Raw genomic sequence first — 21,391 nt, 5'->3', positions numbered from 1 at the left:
TGGCCACCAGAGTCTCTTCTGAATACAAGGAGTTTCTCGTTTATTTCTATATGCTAATTCATCACACACTGCTGACTTGTCTTCACATTTCTCCCACTAGATTTTAAGGCAGTGGAGGGCAGGATATGTGACTTTTCATCTTTAAATTCACCTCTATTTCAGCACAGAAATTGGCACCCTGATGCCTTGGAAAGCCTTGAGAATGAAGGCCCCGGAGTGTGTGGTTCCAGAGCCGAGCATGGACCCTGAGGTTAACAAAGTGCTTATGGAATGAAACAAGGAACCTTTAACACACACACACACGCACACACACCCAGGGCCTCTTATCCAACAAAAGATGCTGTGTAAGAAGGACCCACACGGCTGGCACGTGGAATGTGCACTGCTCAGGCCCAGAGGGACGGCTGGACCGTCCTCGGGGTGGACGGATAAATCGAGACTAGGGTTTAAACCGGAGCCCAACACCAGGGCCAGAAGACTGGGCGGACTCCCGTCCACGAGCCTTAGTGGACCTCAGAGACAAGCAGAGGAAAGGCTGGCCAGGCCTGGGCACTGCCCGGTGCTTGAGAAGGCGGGCCAGGGGAGCCGGCCCCCTCTTCATGCCTGGGCCCCCACGCTGTGCACATCTCAGTGTGAAGCTCAGTGGCCCAGAGCCAAGGGCCGTGAGGGCCGGAGCCAACTGGTGGCCAGTCTCCGAGGGGGCAGAGTCCAAGGCCACCAAGGCTACTGGCTCCTGGGACCAGCTGGGACAATAGCTGGGAGCCACTGGGAGGGAGCTGAGGGCTGGTCACCGCGGCCTGGGAGACAGACGGGCCACCCCCACGGGCCGAGCACAGAGCTGGTCCACTGGACAGCGGCCTCTCCAGGGCCATCCCCCCACTTCCTGCCCCTGTGGCCGGGGCGGCTGGGGGTCCACAGCTCCCAGGTTCTGGGACATCGAGGGGCGGCCCGGCCACCAAGCTCGCCACCACCTGGCCACTTTCAGGCCAGGCTCTGGGGAGACCGACTCAGGACTCACAGTGGCTCTGAAGTCAAGGTCACGGACTTCCCTGCACCCTTGAAGCCACACCACACGCAGGATGAGGGCTTCAGGACGAGAGTAAAGAGGTCAGCGTGGTGATTCCCACCTTGGTGCCAAAACATTCAGATGTTTTACTGAAATAGCGGTTGTTTCTACAAATGTTTCCAGGGCCTCCAGTTTGCCAGGCCTAGAATGAGCGCTTTGTGGGCCTGCTGGGCACTGAGGCAGCCCGTGGACGCCCAGGAGGGCTGCAAAGGTCACGTGATGGGGACAGCTCACCTGGGCTCCACGGTGCCCAGAACACCCCCTACCTGGGCCTTCCCAGCGTAAATGGAGTGGGGCTGGGGGCTCTTACACGCCACCTGCCACAGCACAGCAAAGTCACATGGCGCCTCGGGGGAAAGCTGGGCTTCCTAGGCCCTGAGGGTCACTGTTGGGGGCCTGATGCCCCTCTCGCCTTGCCTGCTGAGACCTGGGCCCCTGGGGAGCGCTGCTTCCCGAACTTCGGCCTTTGGAGGAGCACACTCCCAGGGGCCCGGCCCTGACCGCTGAGCCCCAGGCCCAGGGCAGATGTGAGGGTCCAGAGTCAGCGCTCCTGACAGTGAGTACCACCTCTGGGGTCCCTGGGGCACTCGGCCAGGAGGCGCCCGGAACATCTGCTCCAGCCCACGGCCAGCAGCCCCACTTCACCCGCAGGCCCTGCCCACCCCTCACGGCTGCTAAGTCCTCAGCTACTCTGTTATTTACTGAGGGGAGTTTCCTAGGGGGTGAGGACGCCAAAGGGCTAAAGTTCCTGCAAACACACGCCTGCACTCGTGTACACGCATGCACGCACACACACATGAGGACTGCGCTGTGCCGCCTGCGATGTGTCCCGGGCTGGACCGGGGTGAGACACGGCCCGCCGCCAGGCTGACCGTAGGCCTGAGGATGGGACTAGTGCACTCAGCAAACTGCCGCCAGGCCCGCGTCCCGCCGGCTTCCCTGCTGGTGGCCAGGGAGGGGGCAGGCGGCTGGGGGTGGAGGTGGGAGGCGTCGCTGCCCCTTTCCTGCGTCCAGCACCCAGTGAGCCCCCCGGAAGGGCCATGTGCTCCCAGCCTTGACCTTCTCTGTGATTCTGGTTTGTACAGGAGGCTCAGATAGAGCCAGAAACCCAGTGAGAGGGAGGCCCTTCTGGCCACAGGGCTGCCCGCCCGCCTCTTCTCCCCAGCTCCTAAATTCTTCCCTGCTTCACACCACATCTCCCCTCCTCCTCACCTGGCCGCCCACCACCTCACAATCCGGACTTCCACAGAACCCGAGAGTCCTTGGCAGCCTGGTCCAGCCCTGGGGTCCTGGGGGGAACCCACCACATGCACGTCTGGCCAGGTGGGGTCGGGGCCGCCCTACACCGCACCCCCCAGCCCCTGAGATGCCCCCAGGCTTCCTGTTCCTCCGCTCCTTCCAGGCCCAACTGGACGGGCTGCTGCCCACCCAGCTCTCACCTCCCCTGCTGTTGCCAACACACCAGCCCCTCACCTGGAGCCCAAGGCCCCTGCCTTCCAGCCTGCTGCTGACAACCACGGACCTTCCATTCTGACGCCGGCACAAGGGCTGAGTCCCACAGCCCCGCCCACGGACTGGACCACAGGGAGCCTAGGCCTGGACATTGGGCGCTCCCCAAGACCAGAGCGTGGACGGCCCGCCTGCCTGCGCCTGCTGCCCCCGGCGACCTCCGCCCACCTGCTCCGAGATGCTGCAGGGTCAGCTCAGCACCTGGAGCTGCCCTCCGCTCAGGCCCGTGACTCTGACACACGAGGGGAGGTCAGATGAGGCCAGTCCTGCTCCGCCCAAGGACGGGGCCTTGGCCACAGCTGCAGAGAAGGAAGCTGGTCCTCGTCTGGGGAGATGTCCGTGGGGGCTGCTTCCTACAAGGTCAGGGTCGAGATCTGACTCCTGTGTGCTCACCCACTTGCCTCCTGCATGTGCCCCGAGGCCGGACCTGCTTCCTTCATGGGGAGTCTGGACAACCGAACCGGTAAGTGAGTGCCGTGACTTCACCAGGAAGTCCTGTGGTCCCTGCTGTTGCGGGAGACCACTTGCTACCTATTCTGCACCCCCTCCCACCCTGGCTCCCGGACTGACTCTGCTGCAGCACGTCTTCTGGGCCATCGTCCCGTAGATATATCTCAGCGCCGCGGAGGAGGAGCCGAGGAGCAGCAGTCTCAGGCGGACTGGGCCACCAGAGTGTGCCCAAATCCTACTACTGTGCGTATAGTGCTTGCTGCGGCAAAGGATCCCTCTCACACACCACACACAGCCACACACATGCACACACATGCACACATGGGCACATGCACACACGTGCACACACCACACGCGCACATACACATGCACACACACACGTGCACACACCACACCGGTACACACTGTGCACACACACCACACAGGTACACACATACACATGTGCCTACCCAAACACACTCACACGTGCACACATGCACACACGCACACACGCACGCACACATGTAACACACCACATGTGTATACAATGCTTACACATGCACACATGTCACTGTGCACACACATACTTAACCATGTACACATGTACACACATACACATGTGCATACCCAAGCGCACTCACACACATGTACACACACACATTCACATGTGCATACCCAAGCACACTCACACATGTACACATGCACACACACACATGCACACACACCACACGGGTACACAATGTACACACCACACATGCACATGCAATACACATGTGCACACCCAAGCATACTCACGCATGTACACATGCACACATGCACACACACATGCACACACATCACACATGCAACACACCACACGTGTACACAATGCTTACACATGCACACATGTCACTGTGCACACACATACTGAAACGTACACACACACCCACACATCACATGTACACATGACACACATCACACACACATGTACACACACCACACTGGTACACAATGCGCACACACCACACATGTACATACACACATGCACATGCGCATACCCAAGCACACTCACACATGTACACATGCACACACACATGCACACACATCACACGGGTACACAATGCACACACCACACATGCACACACACGTGCATACCCAAGCACACTCACACATGTACACACACGTCACACATGTAACACACCACACATGTACATAATGCTTACACATGCAACACGTCACCGTGCACACACACACTTAAACATGTACACACATTTACACACACCCACACATCACACGTACACGTGACACACATACACATGTACACATGTCACACATGCACACATGGGACATACCTCACACGTACTAGGTAAATGCCCCCTCTTGAAAGAACAGACTCGATGCTGGCACCACCACAAACAATCCCAGTTGCAGACGAGCCCCGGCTGGCAGACACAGTCACCGGGGCGTCCCCTTCTCCCCTGGCCCCTCCTGCCGCTGCTCCTCCTGGTCCAGGCCCCCGGGAGGTGCGGATCCGCTCAGCCCACCAGGAGCAGGGACAGGGGCACCTGCCATGGTGAGTCTTCGCCTCCAGGGAAGGATGAGCCCGGAAATCACAGGACACTGTCCCCCCTAATCCATGAGGACGATGCTCCAGGTCACGGCAGCGGACCCCAGCCTGGAGGAAGGTCAGTGTGAGACGCGATACAAACCCTGCCCTCCGAACCCCAAGCCCTGCAGGAGAAGCAAGGGGGCGGAGGAAGGCGACCTTGCTGGCTGCCTGGGTGGAGACCATGGTCTCCCTTCCACAGACACTGGTGCTCCGGGGTCTTGGCTCAGACGTGGGATGGGACTTGTACTGTGGATCCCCCAGGTCCCAGGCCTTCAGGATCGACCCGGAACTTACAGCACTGGCTGCCCTGGGCCTCCGGCCTGCAGGTGGCAGATGGCAGCCTCAGGATGGACGTCCAGTTGCTCGTCACGAGTCGTCTCTCTTTACCCTGGTGGCTCTGCTGCCCTTGGGAGCCCTGGCTGACACAGGGCTGTGACTGCTGGCCCAGCACTTGGCGGCGGTGCTCACGGCTCACCTGCCACGCGCACAGACGCACAGATGCGGCTCTGACCGCGGTGGCGGCGGCAGCTCCCCCGGCAGGTGAGGGGAGGGTGAGGCGCACGGCGCAATGGAGACACATCAGGAGGAGTCGGGTGAAGCTGTGGGGGCCCCGAGGGGATGCCCCCAGGCCTGACTTCTGGGAGGAGGGTCTCCTGAAAACACGGAGTCCGACCGGCTCCATCTGCACAGGAGTGGCACTCGGGGCACCGGGCGGGCGCTGGGGGCGCGGCTCAGCTGAGAGACCTGTGAGACTCCCGTCCTGGGGTCACGCTCTTCTCTTCTCAGCACACAGCGCCCCCAGCCCGTGCTGGGGACTGAGACGTCCCTGGGCAGGAGACGTGAGGGCCTGGTGGTGTGTGTGTGGGCAGGACAGGGAAATAGACAGGGTGCCAGAGCCACGTGATCTGAGTGTGGAGACTGCAGCCCCCAGCCTGCCCCTGCGCGGAGAGCTGGGGGGCCCCTTCAGGGTCACATGTCCACGTGTTCTCCAGATGACCAGACCACCCCGAGACTGCTCTACTTGAGTCAGGGGGTAAAGTGAATGGGAAGGGCACGTCGAGTCATAATTTAACATACACATCCATGTCAACATCCTGTTAGACCGGCTGAGGGCCGCGTCTGCTGCTTGGCTGGGGCTGAAGCCACCAGCTCTTGTCCGTCCTGCTCGGGTTTATGAGCGCAAACTAGCGAAGGCTCTGCTTACCCGGAGTCAGAGGCCCAAGTCTAAAGGGGGGCCCAAGCACAGGGGTCCGAGGGGCCTGGACGCCCCTATGCGGGAAGGCCAGGCACGTTGAGGGGCCAGCAGCCCCGTGCGGCCCCCGTGTCGGAGCTCACTGGCCCATGGTCTATGCGGTGTTCTCACAGCTGCGATGGGCCGGGACCGACACGGGAACACACATGCACAGTGTCCTGAAGTTGCCGTCTTTTCTCTTTAAAATCATACATGTTTCATTAAGCTTCAGGCAGAGTGTCTTCTGATTTATGGTAATTGTCAACAAAAGCAAAGATGCAATTTTAACCCTGCAGACGCTTGGAGTTAACCGGCACGAGATTATGTAGTTTTTCCTTAAAAAAAAAAAGGAGGGAGGGCCCATTGTGCCACACACACACACACACACACACACACACACACACACACACTGCAGAGGATGCTGGGGGCAGTGAGCTGGCCCGTCGCTAAGGCCCGCTGCGCGGGTGGAGCTGGTCTCCAGTGGCCACACCTGACCCGGCAGACACCCTGTCCCCGAGCCCTGAGTGCTCATGGCCTGGGAGGCTCCAGTGAGAGGAATTTCCATATCAAACCCAATTTAGATGAAAAGTCTTGGTTTAAAAAAGAAAGCCAGTGCGTCAATAGTCCCTTGATTAGATTCTCATCTCCTGAGCAGACAAATATGAATATTTATTACCATGGATAGACTTTCCCCCTTCCATTGCTCTGTTCTTGAATATTATCCACCACTAATTTTTATGAAAATTTGGGCAACATAATGTTTTCACATAAACTGACAGTTCTTGAGATAATCCCGTTATCGTCTGGTTGAAAATGACAGCTTCCGCTTATTCATGTGTTAACGAGGGATTAAATATTGTTTTTAGTCCTATAATCTAAGATGGACTGGAAATTAAAAATTGAACATTATACATTAGCAGGGCTTTGTTTGCATTTACTTAGAGAAGATCCATAAATTAGCAGTTTAACAAGCAGGCCCTTTAATGTTGCTGCCGAAGGCAACATCACGGACATCTCTAAGTAAATCCTAAAATAAATTGTCGTCTACCTGCTGTACACCCAGAGGAAAGCAAGTCAAAGGAAGATGGCCTTCACCAAAGAAATACAATGGCAACACAACAGAAATTGTTTCAGTGTCAGGGATCACTCAGCCTCCCTCCTCTCCCCGGAAGGGAGTGTGTGTCTTCATCACACCCTGGTCCTCACATCCTGAGACATGCCTGTTCTGCAGAATTGCCGAGGGGGCCCGGTAGGTGGTGAGCACGGCCAGTCGTCCCCAGTGAACAAGTGGGGCACGGGGGGCACCGTGGGCACCGTGGGCACTGGGGACGATCGTGCATCTGAACCAGGTGGTTCAGTTCAGTTCAGTTGCTCAGTCATGCTCGACTCTTTGCGAGCCCGTGAACTGCAGCACGCCAGGCCTCCCTGTCCCTCACCAACTCCCGGAGCTTGCTCAAACTTATGTCCATCGACTCGGTGATGCCATCCAACCATCTCATCCTCTGTCGTCCCCTTCTCCTCCTGCTTTCAATCTTTCCCAGCATCAGGGTCTTTTCAAAAGAGTCAGTTCTTCATATCAGGTGGCCAAAGTATTGGAGTTTCAGCTCCAGCATCAGTCCTTCCAATGAACATTTAGGACTGATTTAGGATGGACTGGTTGGATCTCCTTGCAGTCCAAGGGACTCTCCAGAGTCTTCTCCAACACCACAGCTCAGAAGCATCACTTCTTCGCTGCTCTGCTTTCTTTATAGTCCAACTCTCATATCTGTATGTGACCATTGGGAAAACCATAGCTCTGACTATATGGACCTTTGTCAGTAAAGTAACGTCTCTGCTTTTTAATATGCTGTCTAGGTTGGTCATAACTTTTCTTTCAAGGAGCAAGCGTCTTTTAATTTCATGACTGCAGTCACCATCTGCAGTGATTTTGGAGCCCAAGAAAATAGTCTGTCACTGTTCCCACTGTTTCCCCATCTATTTCCCATGAAGTGATGGGACCAGATGCCATGATCTTTGTTTTCTGAATGTTGAGTTTTAAGCCAGCTTTTTCACTCTCCTCTTTCACTTTCATCAAGAGGCTCTTTAGTTCTTCTTCACTTTCTGCCATAAGGATGGTATCATCTGCATATCTGAGGTTACTGATATTTCTCCCGGCAAACTTGATTCCAGTTTGTGCTTCATCGAATCCAGCATCTCTCATGATGTACTGTGCATATAAGTTAAATAAGCAGGGTGACAATATACAGCCTTGAGGTACTCCTTTTCCAATTTGGAACCAGTCTGTTATTCCATGTCGGGTTCTAACTGTTGCTTTTTGACCTGCATACAGGTTTCTCAAGAGGCAGGTCAGGTGGTCTGGTATTCCCATCTCTTTAAGAATTTTCCCCAGTTTGTTGTGATCCACACGGTCAAAGGCTTTGGTGTAGTAAATAAAGCAGAAGACAATGTTTTTCTGGAATTTTCTTGCCTTTTCTATGATCCAACAGATGTTGGCAATTTATCTCTGGTTTCTCTGACTTTTCTTTTCTTTTCTTTTTTTTTTATTTTGGGGGGACGGGGGGCAGTTCCTGGTCAGGCCCCACAGGGAAGGGAGCCATAGGCAGCCTGGGGCATCCGGGAAGCAGGGGGCCGCTGAGTAGGGTTCCCAGGAAGCCCTGCTTCCAGCATTCTCTGACTTTTCTAAATCCAGCTTGACTATCTGGAAATTTTCGGTTCACATACTGTTGAAGCCTGGCTTGGAGAATTTTGAGCACTACCTTGCTAGTGTGTCAGATAACTACAACTGTGTGGTAGTTTGAGCATTGTTTGGCATTGGCTTTCCTTGGGACTGGAATGAAAACTGACCTTTTCCAGTCCTGTGGCCACTGCTGATTTCAAAATTGGCCGGCATATTGAGTGCAGCACTTTAACAGCATCATCTTTTAGGATTTGAAATAGCTCAGCTGGAATTCCATCACCTCCACTAGCTTTGTTTGTAGTGATGCTTCCTAAGGCCCACTTGATTTTGAACTCCAGGATGTCTGGTTCTAGGTGAGTGATCACACCATCGTGGTTATCCAGGTCATTAATATCTTTTTTATAGAATTCTTCTGTGTATTCTTGCCACCTCTGCTTAATATCTTCTGCTTCCGTTAGGTCCATACCATTTCTGTCCTTTATTGTACCCATCTTTGCATGAAATGTTCCCTGGGATCTCTAATTTCCTTGAAGAGATCTCTAGTCTTTCCCATTCTATTGTTTTCCTCTATTTCTTTGCATTGATCACTTAGGAAGGCTTTTTTTTTTTTTTTAATCTCTCCTTGCTATTCTCTGGAACTCTGCATTCAGATGGATATCTTTTCTTTTCTCCTTTGCCTTTCGCTTCTCTTTTCTCAGCTATTTGTAAGGCCTCCTCAGACAACCATTTTGCCTTTTCGCGTGTATTTTTCTTGGGGATGGTTTTGATCACCATCTCCTGTACAATGTTACAAACCTCCGTCCATAGTTCTTCAGGCACTCTGTCTATCAGATCTAGTCCCTTGAATCTATTTCTCACTTCCACTGTATAACTGTAAGTATTTGATTTAGGTCATACCTGAATGGTCTAGTGGTTTTCCCTACTTTCTCAATTTAAGTCTGAATTTTGCAGTATGGAGTTCACGATCTGAGCCACAGTCAGCTCCCAGTCCTATTTTTGCTGACTGTACAGAGCTTCTCCATCTGTGGCTGCAGAGAATATAATTACTCTGATTTCGGTGTTGACCATCTGGTGAAGTCCATGTGTAGAGCCATCTCTTGTGTTGTTGGGAGAGGGTGTTTGCTACGGCCTGTGAGGTGTCTCTTGTGTTGTTGGGAGAGGGTGTTTGCTATGGCCTGTGAGGTGTCTTGGCAAAGCCCTGTTAGTCTTTGCCCCGCTTCATTTTGTACTCCAATAACATAGCTGCTGGGCTTCCCTGGTGGCTCAGAAGGTAAAGAATCTGCCCACAGTGCAGGAGACCCGGGTTCCAACCCTGGGCCAGGAAGATCCCCTGGAGAAGGGAATGGCAACCCACTCCAGCACTCTTGCCTGGAGAATCCCATGGACAGAGGAGCCTGGTGGGCTGCAGTCCATGGGGTCGCAGAGAGTTGTACAGGACTGAGCAAGTAGAGCTTGCAAGCTACCTTGCAAGGTAGCTTGCTGTCACCTTATTGCTACAACTGGGGTCCCAGATGAAACCATGGGTCCAGTGGGGCTCTGGGCACAACCATCCCACATGCTTCTAGCCATTCACAGTGCCTTGTATTTGTTTGTGCTTGTCTCCATGACTGGCACGTAGAGTTCTCCACTGCTTCATTTATTGTCTGGCACGGTGCAGAGCATAGGACAGGGACATTTCTTAGAAGCCGACTCATCCAGGCGACACTGAGTCTAATGAAACACTGACAGGACGAGGTGACGGCGGGTCAGTGCTGGGGGCTGAGCCACGACCCCAGGACCTGAGGGTCTGACCGTGCTTGGAGCTGAGCCTTTGAGGAGAGAATTACGGCAAAATGAGGTCCAGTGGGTGGGTTATGGTCTAGTGTGACTGGGGTCCTTATAAGAGGACGCGATCAGGACACGGCCACGCACGGGGGTGACCACATGAGGACACAGGGGGCACAGTGTCCACGGGCCAAGGAAAGAGGCCCGGGCATCAGATCCCAGCTCCCAGGACGCCCGAGGGTTAGCAGCCCCAGGAAACCAGAGCATCAGCGAGCAGACGCTCACCCTGGCCACCCTTCCCCTCCACTGCAGGCAGTGTCGCCCCCAGGAACAGCAAAGACTTAGACGTCGTTACTGCTGGGTGAAGTCGAGTGCTTGTCAAGGGAAGAAGGAGACCTCTCATGAAACTTCTTTCTGCTTTATGCTCTTGCTCAAAACCAGAGCTGTGGCTCAGAGTTTACACTTGCCAAAGCCTGACTCACCTCTGAAAACATCATCCCTTCCTCATGAACAAGAGGTGAAGTCTGTGCAGATACACTGATTGAAAGTCTGGTGCCCCCCAACTCTGAGTGACTGGGCACCATCACCCCAGGGAGGGGCTCTCTCTACACCTGCTGTCCTGGGCCCCCCCGAAGAGTGACCATGAGTAAGACACAGGCAGGAAGGGCCATCCCGGTGTCAGCAGGACAGCCCCTAGGCTGTGGCCCAGGTGCATCCAGGGGCCCTGTGCGTGGGAGGACCACTGCCTCATTCTAGGAGCCAAGCTCGGTCACCTGCCCACTCCCCCACCCCGCAGCTTATCCAGAAGTTGGGAAGTTCAGGTTTTACACTTGTCTCCCTTGGACAGCAAGGAGATCAAACCCATCAATCCTAAAGGAAATCAACCCTGAATATTCACTGGAAGGATTGGTGCTGAAGCTGAAGTTCCAATACTTTAGCCCCTGATGCGAAGAGCTGACTCACTGAAAAAGACCCTGTTGCTGGGAAAGATTGAAGGCAAGAGGGAGAAGGGGACAACAGAGGATGAGATGGTTGGATGGCATCACCGACTCAATGGACATGAATCTGAGCAAATTCTGGGAGATAGTGAAGGACAGGGAAGCCTGGTGTGCTGCAGTCCATGGGGTCGTAGAGTCACACATGACTCAGCGACTAAACAACAACTTCTCATGAACTTTGCAGCTAAAACTTTCATATGTGCAGTTAACCTGGCTTTAAAATACACCCTATTCATGGAGTGCAGCAGGTGTCGTGTGCCTCAAGAAGCACCTACGGGATTTCAACTTTCAAGAATCTTGAGGAAAAGATAACGTGGCAAGAGATCGAGAATTGACTAATTTAATGACAAGTAACAGATCAGACTCTTTACGTTCCGTGTTGTCTTTGAAGCGCGCAATTGTCAGGAAGGGCTATAAGGGAACATGCCCATGCGTTTCTCAGGACAGGTGAGATCAATCACAGCTCCAACCCTGGGTACAGACAGTGGTTCAGCCCAGCTCTCCAGCCCCAATTCCTCCACCACAGGCCACACCCGTCAGACGGGGCGGGCGGGGGCGGGGAGCCGGGAGCATGTGTGTGCATGCGTGCATGTGCTTGTGTGAGAGTGCACAGGGCCCTGGGGAGCAGGGGACCCAGCGTAGCCCGAGGTCCATTCAATCAAGCTTGGCTCTTAATCAGCTGGAGAGGTGAACCCCATGTACCAACCAGGTGAGCAAGGCATCTTAACCCTGAAAGGAGAGAAATTTGGCTGTGGGTCAGCGGACAGTCGCTCCCGGTGCTTGGATGATGTCTGTGATTTGTGGGCGTTGAGGGTGAACTGTCTCTCTGAAAGCTGTACACCTCCTCAGCCCCAGTCCTGGGAGGGAGCCTCCCTGGCCGTGGGGTCTTGCTTGGGGGAAGGGTGGCCCTAGTCCTCCTAAGAGGAGACACCTGGGGAGGCCGTGAGGCGGCGGGGCAGAGGCTGGAGGAGGCGGCCGAGGACGGGGCAGCCCCAGGCGCGGGACAAGGAGGGACGCACCCTCCCTGGGAGCCCCCAGGGCACGCAGCCCCGCTCCGTCTGCGCTCTGAGTTCTGGCCTCAGAGCTGGGAGAGGACCCTGTGTTTGTAGCCCCGGTCTGTGGTGCTTGGTTACCACTGTCAGCCCTGGGACCCGACGCCGGGTCAGAGGTGCCCACGGTCTGGGAGAGAGATTGCAGCCAGCAGGAGGTGCCCGCCAGCTGGGGAGGCCAGTCCTGCAGAGGGATGACATGGGACACGGGCACCAGGGCCTGTTAACAGGGTCCCACGTGGTGTCGCAGGGACGTGAGGAACAGTGGCCCCAGTGAGGGCGGAGTTTGTGGACCATCTCAGGGCCTGGGTGGAGCCATGCACAGAGCGGCACTGCGCCCAGGGGTCTGGGGGTCCAGGAAAAGAGAGGGCGGTTCCGCTGGGCCCACAGGACCTCTGACCTCCCTGGATGCTTTCAGGACCAAGCCCCGGCCCGGGGCTGCGGCTCCAGCACCAGCTGCCCTTCTGCTCAGAGGCGGGTTTGCTCGTGATGGCCGGCGAAGCACAGCCTGGCTGGCCCGGAGGCACCGAGGAAGGGGCCTGGCCCCGGGCAGACGCCTGCGTGGGGCCCGCTCCTCACTGCAGGGGAGCCGTGCGCCATCTCCACAGAGCAGGCCCTCGCTGCGGTCGCCAGTGCGGTGCCGGCTGCGTATGTTTTGACGTGAGGTTGTTTTAAATTTGGTGTCTGATTATATGTAGTGTTACATTGATTACTAATTACTTCATACGGGTGAACACAGCTTTTACTTTTTTTTGAACTCACGGATAAAGCAGAGGGGAAGTATTCAAATCAGCAGTTAAGGGCTGCACACCTGTTGCCATGGAGACGCGGCCTGGGATGTTCACAGTTAAAGACTGAATGTGCCCAGGCGGCCGTCCACCTGCTGCCCGGGGCTCGAGGTCACTCTGCCCTGAGCAGGGGTGACTGAACTGCCGCGGAGCATCAGACCACAAGCTGGAGGCTCCGGGCGGTGGAGACACAGGCGGCCTCACTCCCGAGCTCGCAGAAGCGGACCAGCTTCAGCTCACGTGACCCAGCACAGCCTGGGGAGCGCCCTGGAGGGGGCGGGTCAGAGGCAGGGGACGGGTCCCCCACGGCAGAGCAGCCATCCACTCAGAGCAGCTCCCCGCCACTCCCAACCCTGGGATCCCCGGGGAGGGACGGAGGCTGTGAGAGCGCCGATCTGGGGGGGTGGGCAGCAGGAGGCAAGCACCAGCAGCCTGCCTCACGTGACCCATGTCTCCCCAGGATGGACAGAGCGGGATGCTGACTCCCAGGACTTTGGGACACAACCTTTACAGAGGAGTGCAGCCCAGGGAGGTCACCGGGGTCGGCCTGAGCCCAGGCTCCCCACCAAGTGATGCCCCCATGACTCATCTCCCCCACGGCATTTCGGTGGGGACTTGGGAGTCAGTGGGTGTGGGGGCCCCCGGAGGACCCAGATCTGTCGGCAGGAGATGGGAAGCCAGCCCCGGGGCTGACCCTCTAGTGGACGCACTTCCAAGTGACGGGAGCCTCAGGGGCCCTTCAGCTCAGGACATTTCTAATTTCAAGGCAAGGCTGGATTCAGGGACCAAGGCTCGGCCTCTGGAGGTGACGCCTGGAGGGGTGCTTCTGACGTCAATCCCCCACGCCCGGCTCCCCACCCGGGGGTCACCTGCCTCCGCCTGGCAGGGTGGGCACGTGGGCACCAGGGACACTCGTCTCCCGGGGGCTGAGCCCAGCCACACGGCCGCTGCCCTGAACGAGGCTGGGCGCGCCCCCTCCAGCGGTCTCTGTGTTCTATCGGCAATTCAAGTCCTGGGGCTGAGGACAGGAAGCAGGCTTCTGGAACACCGCGTTCTGGGGGCTCTTCTGAGCATCTGCAGAGCTCGGCTTGACATCAACACTGCCTTCTGATCCAGGCTGCCCGGCTCCGGGGAGAAGGACACCGAACCAGCTCACAGACCACTGAGACACGCCCGATCCCGTGTCCCAGGGGGACAGTCACCCAGCCCCAGCTGGACCACAGCGCGGCCCGGCAGGGAGACACGTGCCAGGCACTTTCTATAGCAACGCAGCTGACATGTCAGACCGGGCTGGTGGGGGATGCCACAGGCAGACCGCATGCACTCCATCTTACATGACTGTTTACCCTGCCGCCGCATCAAAACTGAATGTGTCTCCACGGCGACTGCCTCGTCACACGGCTCCTCGCCTGCTTTAGGCCACGGGAAGCATTCACAAGCCCCTGTGGGCCCACGTGGCGGTGACTTTGCGCAGCACCTCAGAGGGAGAGGACGCCGTCTCACACTCAACTCGCGTCTGCCGCGGCGCCAAGGCCGTTAATCATACCCAGCGTATTTTCGTCTGAGTCCCTTCACTTTTGAGAAATAAGAAGACAGTATGAGAAGCCCTGGTTAGGGCTGCATGGGGGCTGCTGCGCTGAGCTCCGAGGGGACCCGTCATCGTGGAAGGGACCACATGGCCACCCCTGAAATCTGACCTCTGCCACCGCGCCCTCAGCCTAGCACTGGAATTGTCAGGGCAGCCTGGACAGACCGCGGCAAATGTTTTAATGCACTTTTATGCAGATTTTCTTTTTCAGACATAAACAGGAATATTTACAAGGCTGAAGGAGCCTTTCTTGGGATGACGCGCATTTTACACTTTGAAAAAAAAATCAACTTTCTCTGTCCGGAAACACAGATTAGAGTAAAAATTAAGTGACAGGTACAGGCGTACAACCTGAGGACCCAGAGCCCACGAGGATGGGCGCAGGGCAGGGCCCCAGCAGCCCGAGCCCCAGGTGGCTGCCAGGGTCCACCCTCCAGTGTCTGGTCGCAGCCGGACAGGGAGGGGGAGCCGCAGGGGTGGGAGCAGCCCCGCCAAGCAGCCCTGAAGTCTTCAGGGTCCAGTGGCCACCTGCCAACACCCAGCATCGTCTCAAACTCAGCTCACAGTCTTTACGCAAGACAGCCTGCCGGCTCCGACGTGTCCATCTGATTCGTGTCAGCACTCATCCTCAAATGTGACTTGCTCCTGCTTCACACACTCTGGAGCCTGCAGCTCCTCCTGTCTCACAAGACCCACCCCCCAGTGCCACCTGTCACAGCTCCCCACCTGCCCGGGGCCCAGCTGCGGTCCCTGCAGGCCGCTCCCGCCCTCTGCTGTCCACACACCCCCAGGGTGCTTCCCCTTGGGTTTCCAAACACAGGCCTTGGTCTAAACCCAGGACATTTGTGACCACTTACCACGTCCTGCCTACGTGTCTATATTAACACACAGCACCACAGATATGAGTGTGTGAGGACCCGAGTTACCTGGAATGTCCTCCACAGCAACTGGGAGCCACACTCAGCACACACGTGGGGGCGTTTCCTCTCACGTCCTCACTTATTCAAAAGCAAATATGTACTCAGTCACTTCGGTTGCCAGCTTTTTCTTTACTAGAACTATAAGAAATGGTATCAAAGATAAAATGACAAATACCTACACACACATCGAGCGAGTGACAGCCGCTCAGTCATGCCCGACTCTGCAACCCCATGGACTGTAGCCCGCCAGGCTCCTCCGTCCAAGTAATCCTCCAGGCAAGATTACTGGAGCGGGTTGCCATTTCCTTCTCCAGACACACACGCTGAACTGATACCCATCTCCTGGTTTGCCTCTCAACCCGCAATGCCGTGGGTGCAGCCGCCGAGGGGTGGGGGCCCGGTGACTGTACACGGCATCGCGGGGCCCCCCCTGCAACTCCCTGTGAACCTACAACGATGTTGAAATAGAGAGCTACAAATGAACCTGACCGAGGTTTTGGAAAAGGAGAGAGCTGGCTGAGACCCCACCATCCTAGGGGTGACCTCACATCTGCACGTGCTGTCCCAGCCCGAGTCCATGCCAGTTTCCACAGCTGCGCTGAGGTTCAGAGCTGTCGCGACAATTTTCATGGAATAATACGACATAATTAGTGATCTTCCTGGGGTTTTATACTTAGGTCAGTTTTGGTATTTCCAAAGCTCTGCGTTTCCATTTTCTTAGCAAAAGATGTTCACTCGTGTCCGACTCTTTGTGACCCCATGGCCTATACAGTCCATGAAATTCTCCAGGCCAGAATACTGGAGTGGGTAGCCTATCCCTTCCCCAGGGGATCTTCCCAACCCAGGAGTTGAACCCAGGCCTCCCGCATTGCAGGCGGATCCTTTACCAGCTGAGCCACAAGGGAAGCCCTTCATTTTCTCGCCTGGTGCATTATCCTCATAAGACAAGTTTCTGGCGGGGTGAGGACTCACTGAGACTGAGGACCTCCTTAAAGCGTCAGATTCCCACTGTCCTGCAGCTTCCTGAGTCCAGTGGAACTGGTAGCACTTCTGATCTCTGTTAAAGATCTGAGACTATTACCCACCAGCCACCTCTGAAACCACATCCAAGGATGAGGCTTCAGATCAGGCTGGGACATCCCCAGCGCGTCCGCAGGCTCCACACTCCAGGGTCCTCTGCCACGTCCCCACCCCCACAGCTGCCATGGGGCTTCCTGCATCAGCACGAATTTATCCCCCGGAGAGCCATCCCCGGGCAGCACAGCCACGAGGCATTGCTGTGACGAGCATCTCATCACTGTGAGTACTGACCATGCCCCTGTGGGTACTGACCATGCCCCTGTGGGTACTGACTGCACACCTGTGGGTACCGCCTGCACACCTGTGGGTACTGACCGTGCACCTGTGGGTACTGCCTGCACACCTGTGGGTACTGACTATGCACCTGTGGGTACCGCCTGCACACCTGTGGGTACTGCCTGTGCACCTGTGGGTACTGACCATGCACCTGTGAGTACTGACTGCACACCTGTGGGTGTTTACTAAGGGTGATGAAGTGCCACTCCATTCACACGTGAAAAGTGACCCCTGGGGGTGACAGCTTCCCCGTGGCCTGGGGCGCACACGGGGCTCTGTCCCCACCATCTTCTCAGGGCAGTGGGTTGGCCCCACGTGCCTTCTTCCCACCTTGGCAAGGGCTGTCAACATCAATCCATCCCCAAGTCCAAGTGGTCTGGCCGCAGGGTCCCAGGGGACTCGGCTCAACACTACCCCCCACCCCGAGGGTCCCTGTGCCCCGGGCCGGCCGGGCCGCCATTGTCTGGCTGCTGAGCAATACCCAGTTCCTCTCAGAGACTCCCTGCACCTTGAGCTTTCCCAACAGCCACTGAAACAGCCACGTCCTTCCACAGACAGGCAACGCTGGGGGCGCTTCTGGGGGAAACTACGCCGTTCCTCAAATGACCGTGGCGTGCCCCCGCGCCACCCGCTCAGCCTGCTGCGATGACTGTGGGCAACCGCACACACCCGCCAGCACACCCAGCACACAGCTGAGTCACGCTAAGTCATCGGGGGAGGAGCGTGAGCACAGCTTCACAGCCTCTCAGGGTCTGCGGAGACCGGCTCGCGCTTGGCCGCAGAATCCTTTCTCTGGACAAAAATCTTACCCAGGAGCCGGAACGGTGACCGACGGGAAGGAAGTACAGCTGGGCTGAACTGGGGAGTGGACGGCCGCCTGCCCCGCCCCACAGAGCTCCCAGAGCCCAGGCTCTGAGACACCCCCAAAACCACGCGCACCCTCTCAAGGACGAGTGGGGGACCAGGACACGCCCCCATGGCCGAGGGCGGCTCCAGCCTCACCCACCCCTTCTCCCTGAGGCAGGCCCAGACCCTCCGGAAGAGACGCCCTCTGCAGAGACCCACCTGGTGTCCGCACCCCCAGCCCCTGACCCAGCAGAAGGCAGCTGGTCCACCCACAAACGTGGGCTTCTCTCCCCACGTACCCCGGGAAACTCAGATCAAGTGAGCGTGCTGCTTTGCTCCTGTGCGCCTTTGTCAGTTTAACTTTCAGGGCGGGGGGCCCGTAGAGGGTGCGGGAGAACCCCTCCTCCTCTTCCCACCACCAGCGAGGAGGCAGCCCTCCCTCCCGCCTGGCTCTGCCCCAAGGCCGCGTGCGGGGCTATGCCAGGGCGTCCGCGCCGGGGCCCCGCTGAAACGCAGGCAGGCACATTGCTAACCGCGCTGCATTTACGACACTCTAGAGAACCAGGAAGCCCCGGGTTATTTCAGACACACCACGCGAGCCACTCTCACAGAAACGCTGGCCTGCAGACAGTCATCTAGATGGCTTTTCTTCCAAGTGTTTGAGTTTTTTTTCTCTGTAATATCATAATTTTCCCTTGGAAAAAAACCATGACTTTATTCACTTGAAAAAATATGAAGACATTCAAGACAACAGAAACTGGATTTTGAAAAACGTCAAAATACCACCAATCTATCAGGAACGCGTGCATCCCCTCTAATCTGTTCATTGTCTTTAAATTTTGTTTTGAGATATTTCCATTTGGCTTAAAAGGCGTTAATTCCGCTATCTGTCATCGCATGTTGAATCAGCATTTACATCCCGTAAATGCTGGCAGATTTCTAGGAATCAAGACTCTGCTCCACTTTCCAGAGTCAGGAATTAGCAGAGACATTCATATCAAATACATTTCAAGGAAAATCAGAAGCATCAAAGTCAGGCTCAACACTGCATGAGGCAATTAAAATTAGAAAAAGAAACACTAGCTTCTTACACATATCTCCACTTGCCCCTCCTGCGCCCGTTTCCATGATCCAGGGCCCACCCCGCGCACCCACACCCCCTTCCCTCTGTCCAGCAGACTACATGGGACCTCGGTTCCAGGCCTGAGGGCCCATCAGAATGACCTCAGACAACCCCAAAGGTGATGGCGGCACTGCCTCTGCAGATGAAAAAGGACGGGGCCTGGGAGCCGGGCTCAGAGAGCCCCGTGGCCGCAGAAACCCGGGGCTCTGGGAAGACACGGGCGACTCAGGGAGAGTCAGGGAGGAGGGCCACCCGCGGCCACGCTTCAGCCCCTGGATGGAACACGCGGTCTGGGATGTGGCCGTTTCCTGCCCCTGGGGAGGGTGAGGTCAGGCTTCTGGCCGCTTGAGGAGCAGAGAGGAAGCAGGCAAGGACGAAGACGCAGGAGCAGTGCTGTGGGGCTTCGGTCTGCTCTGCCCTGCACCCCCACCGTCCAGGCGGGACCCCTGCCAGCTAGTGGAAGGGCACCCAGAAATGGGCAGGGGCTCCCCTCTGAGTGTTGGTTGTCATCTCTGCAGACAAGCCACCAGCGACTCAGGCTCCCCTTGTGGGGTCCCCCAGGCCCCAGAAAGCACGTCACCAATTTCTGCCATGAGCTGGGGTCTGGGGCAGGGGCAGGTGTGTGTGTGGGGAGAGCTTTAGGGTCCTTGCTTCACCCAGCCTTGGGGACTCCTTGCTGGTCTCCAAGGACAGAAAGTTAGGAGCGTGAAGAACGGGACAGGTGGGGTCATCGTCACAGGATGACGTAAGGGTTGTGGCCTCAGGGAGACCCCCAGGGACACACAGACCCCACACGAAGACCCCTCAGTGCAGCTGGCTTCAGGAGGAGGCCAGGCAGGCAGGACAGGAGGACCAGAGGCCATGCTCAGGACAGTGACCGCTGCTGCTGACCACTGAGCTCCCAGGGCCACAGATGTGGACCATCCGGGGGACGCTGGGGGCCGGGCCGGGCCGGGTATAGGAGTGAGCAGGTGCTGACCTGCCAGCACGAGGCGTCTGGATGCCTTTGCACATTTGGGGGTGGTTTTGGGAAGGAGGAGGCAGCGAGCGGCAGGGAGGCGAGAAGGCCGGTGTGCCGAGAGACTGGCGTCCAGGGAGCTTTCATTGTATGAGCTGGACACGTCGGTGCACGCGTTTGTGCCGACAGGAGGAGCCAGGGAGCAGCGGCTGTGTGGGAGAGCGCGAGGGCAGGATGCGGTGTGGGGGCCGCGGTTCACGGGCGGCCGGGCCAGGCGGCGGGGCGGGTCTCCGAGCTGTGACCCCGGCGTCAGATCACAGACAGGCGGCCCTGTGTGCAAGCTGGGTGTCTGCCCAGCCAGACCAGGAGCAGGGGGCTGCGGCCAGTGCCCTCTTCTGAGACCTGTCCCTACGACCTCTAGTCAGAAGAGTCCGCAAGGTCGCAGCTCCCCGCCGCCCGCCCAGAACCACAGCAGCCCCTGGCTCCGCACCCCGGCCTGGGTCCTTCCTCCCCTCCCCCCATCCAGGGCGTCTGCCACCTCCAAGGAACACGCTCGGCCCACCGCACAGGAGGGAGGGGCCCAGAACCTGACCCCCAACACTCAGGGCCCTCGCCCGAGTCGGTCTGGGCCTGCTCCACTACGGGGTACCAGGCACCTCCTGCAGGAAGAACACCCTGCAGAGGCTGGAGCCGCGGATCAGAACCTTCCATCTGGGCCCGGGTCCTCCGAACCCTCTGCCTTCCAGCCAGTGGTCACTGCACCCCCGAGGGTTACAGATGGTTTTGGGGGCCCACAGACCCCTGGCGTCCCCTCCCTGTCACCGATCGCCAAGGTTGGGGACACAAGGACTTCGAGGCAGGCCCCCCGCAAGGTGCCCTGCCCGGCGTCTGTGGAGCACAGAGCCTGCCTCTGTGCTGAAGCAGCTGCTAAATACATTCCTATTTCAAGAGCCAGGACTCCGGCGGGCCTCGGAGTGGCCACGTGGAGGCATCTCGCCCCGAGCCAGGAGCGGGTAAATAAGCGCCCTTAACGGTTAATTACTGTCGCGGCGGGCGTGAAATCAGGGATTTCAGATGCGCGCGCACAGACTGGCTGCGGGCCCGCTGACTCACGACGGGGACAAGCACCCCAGGGCGGCGCACAGCGCACGCTTCATTAACTGCCCGTGATCGGCTCGGCCTGCGCCAGGGCTCCGGGGCTGAGTGCCTTCGGCTCTAATTGCCGATGGAGGGCTCAGTCGAGTGCCTACTTATGTGGCCGGCGCGGCGATGCTGGGACTCGAGGCCTCCGAGGGTGTTACTTCTGCGCGCAGGCGCCCGGCTCTCTCCGCCCTGCCCCACGGGGTCTGTAACTAGGGAGGCTGAAGGGCCCCTCCCACGCGAAGAAGAGAACAACCTTCCCACTGCAGGCCTCACACCTGAGTCACTGGAAGAAGGGAGATTGCGCTCCCAGAGGCTCCAGCCTTTTCTCGGGGAGACACCGAGCAGTTTCAAAGGCAAC

At 57.4% G+C, this 21,391-nt stretch overlaps 1 protein-coding gene across 1 annotated transcript in view; it reads right to left on the bottom strand.

Annotated features, from left to right (window-relative positions):
* The window catches only part of PTPRN2 (protein tyrosine phosphatase, receptor type N2), a 546,252-nt gene that overhangs the window by 221,411 nt on the left and 303,450 nt on the right, over positions 1 to 21,391 (bottom strand). The window lies entirely within an intron of this gene.

Source organism: Capra hircus, chromosome 4, assembly GCF_001704415.2.
Source record: "Capra hircus breed San Clemente chromosome 4, ASM170441v1, whole genome shotgun sequence".
Taxonomy (NCBI): Eukaryota; Metazoa; Chordata; class Mammalia; order Artiodactyla; family Bovidae; genus Capra; species Capra hircus.
Note: the sequence above shows the minus strand (reverse complement) of the source record. Positions and strands in the feature narration are given on the sequence as shown.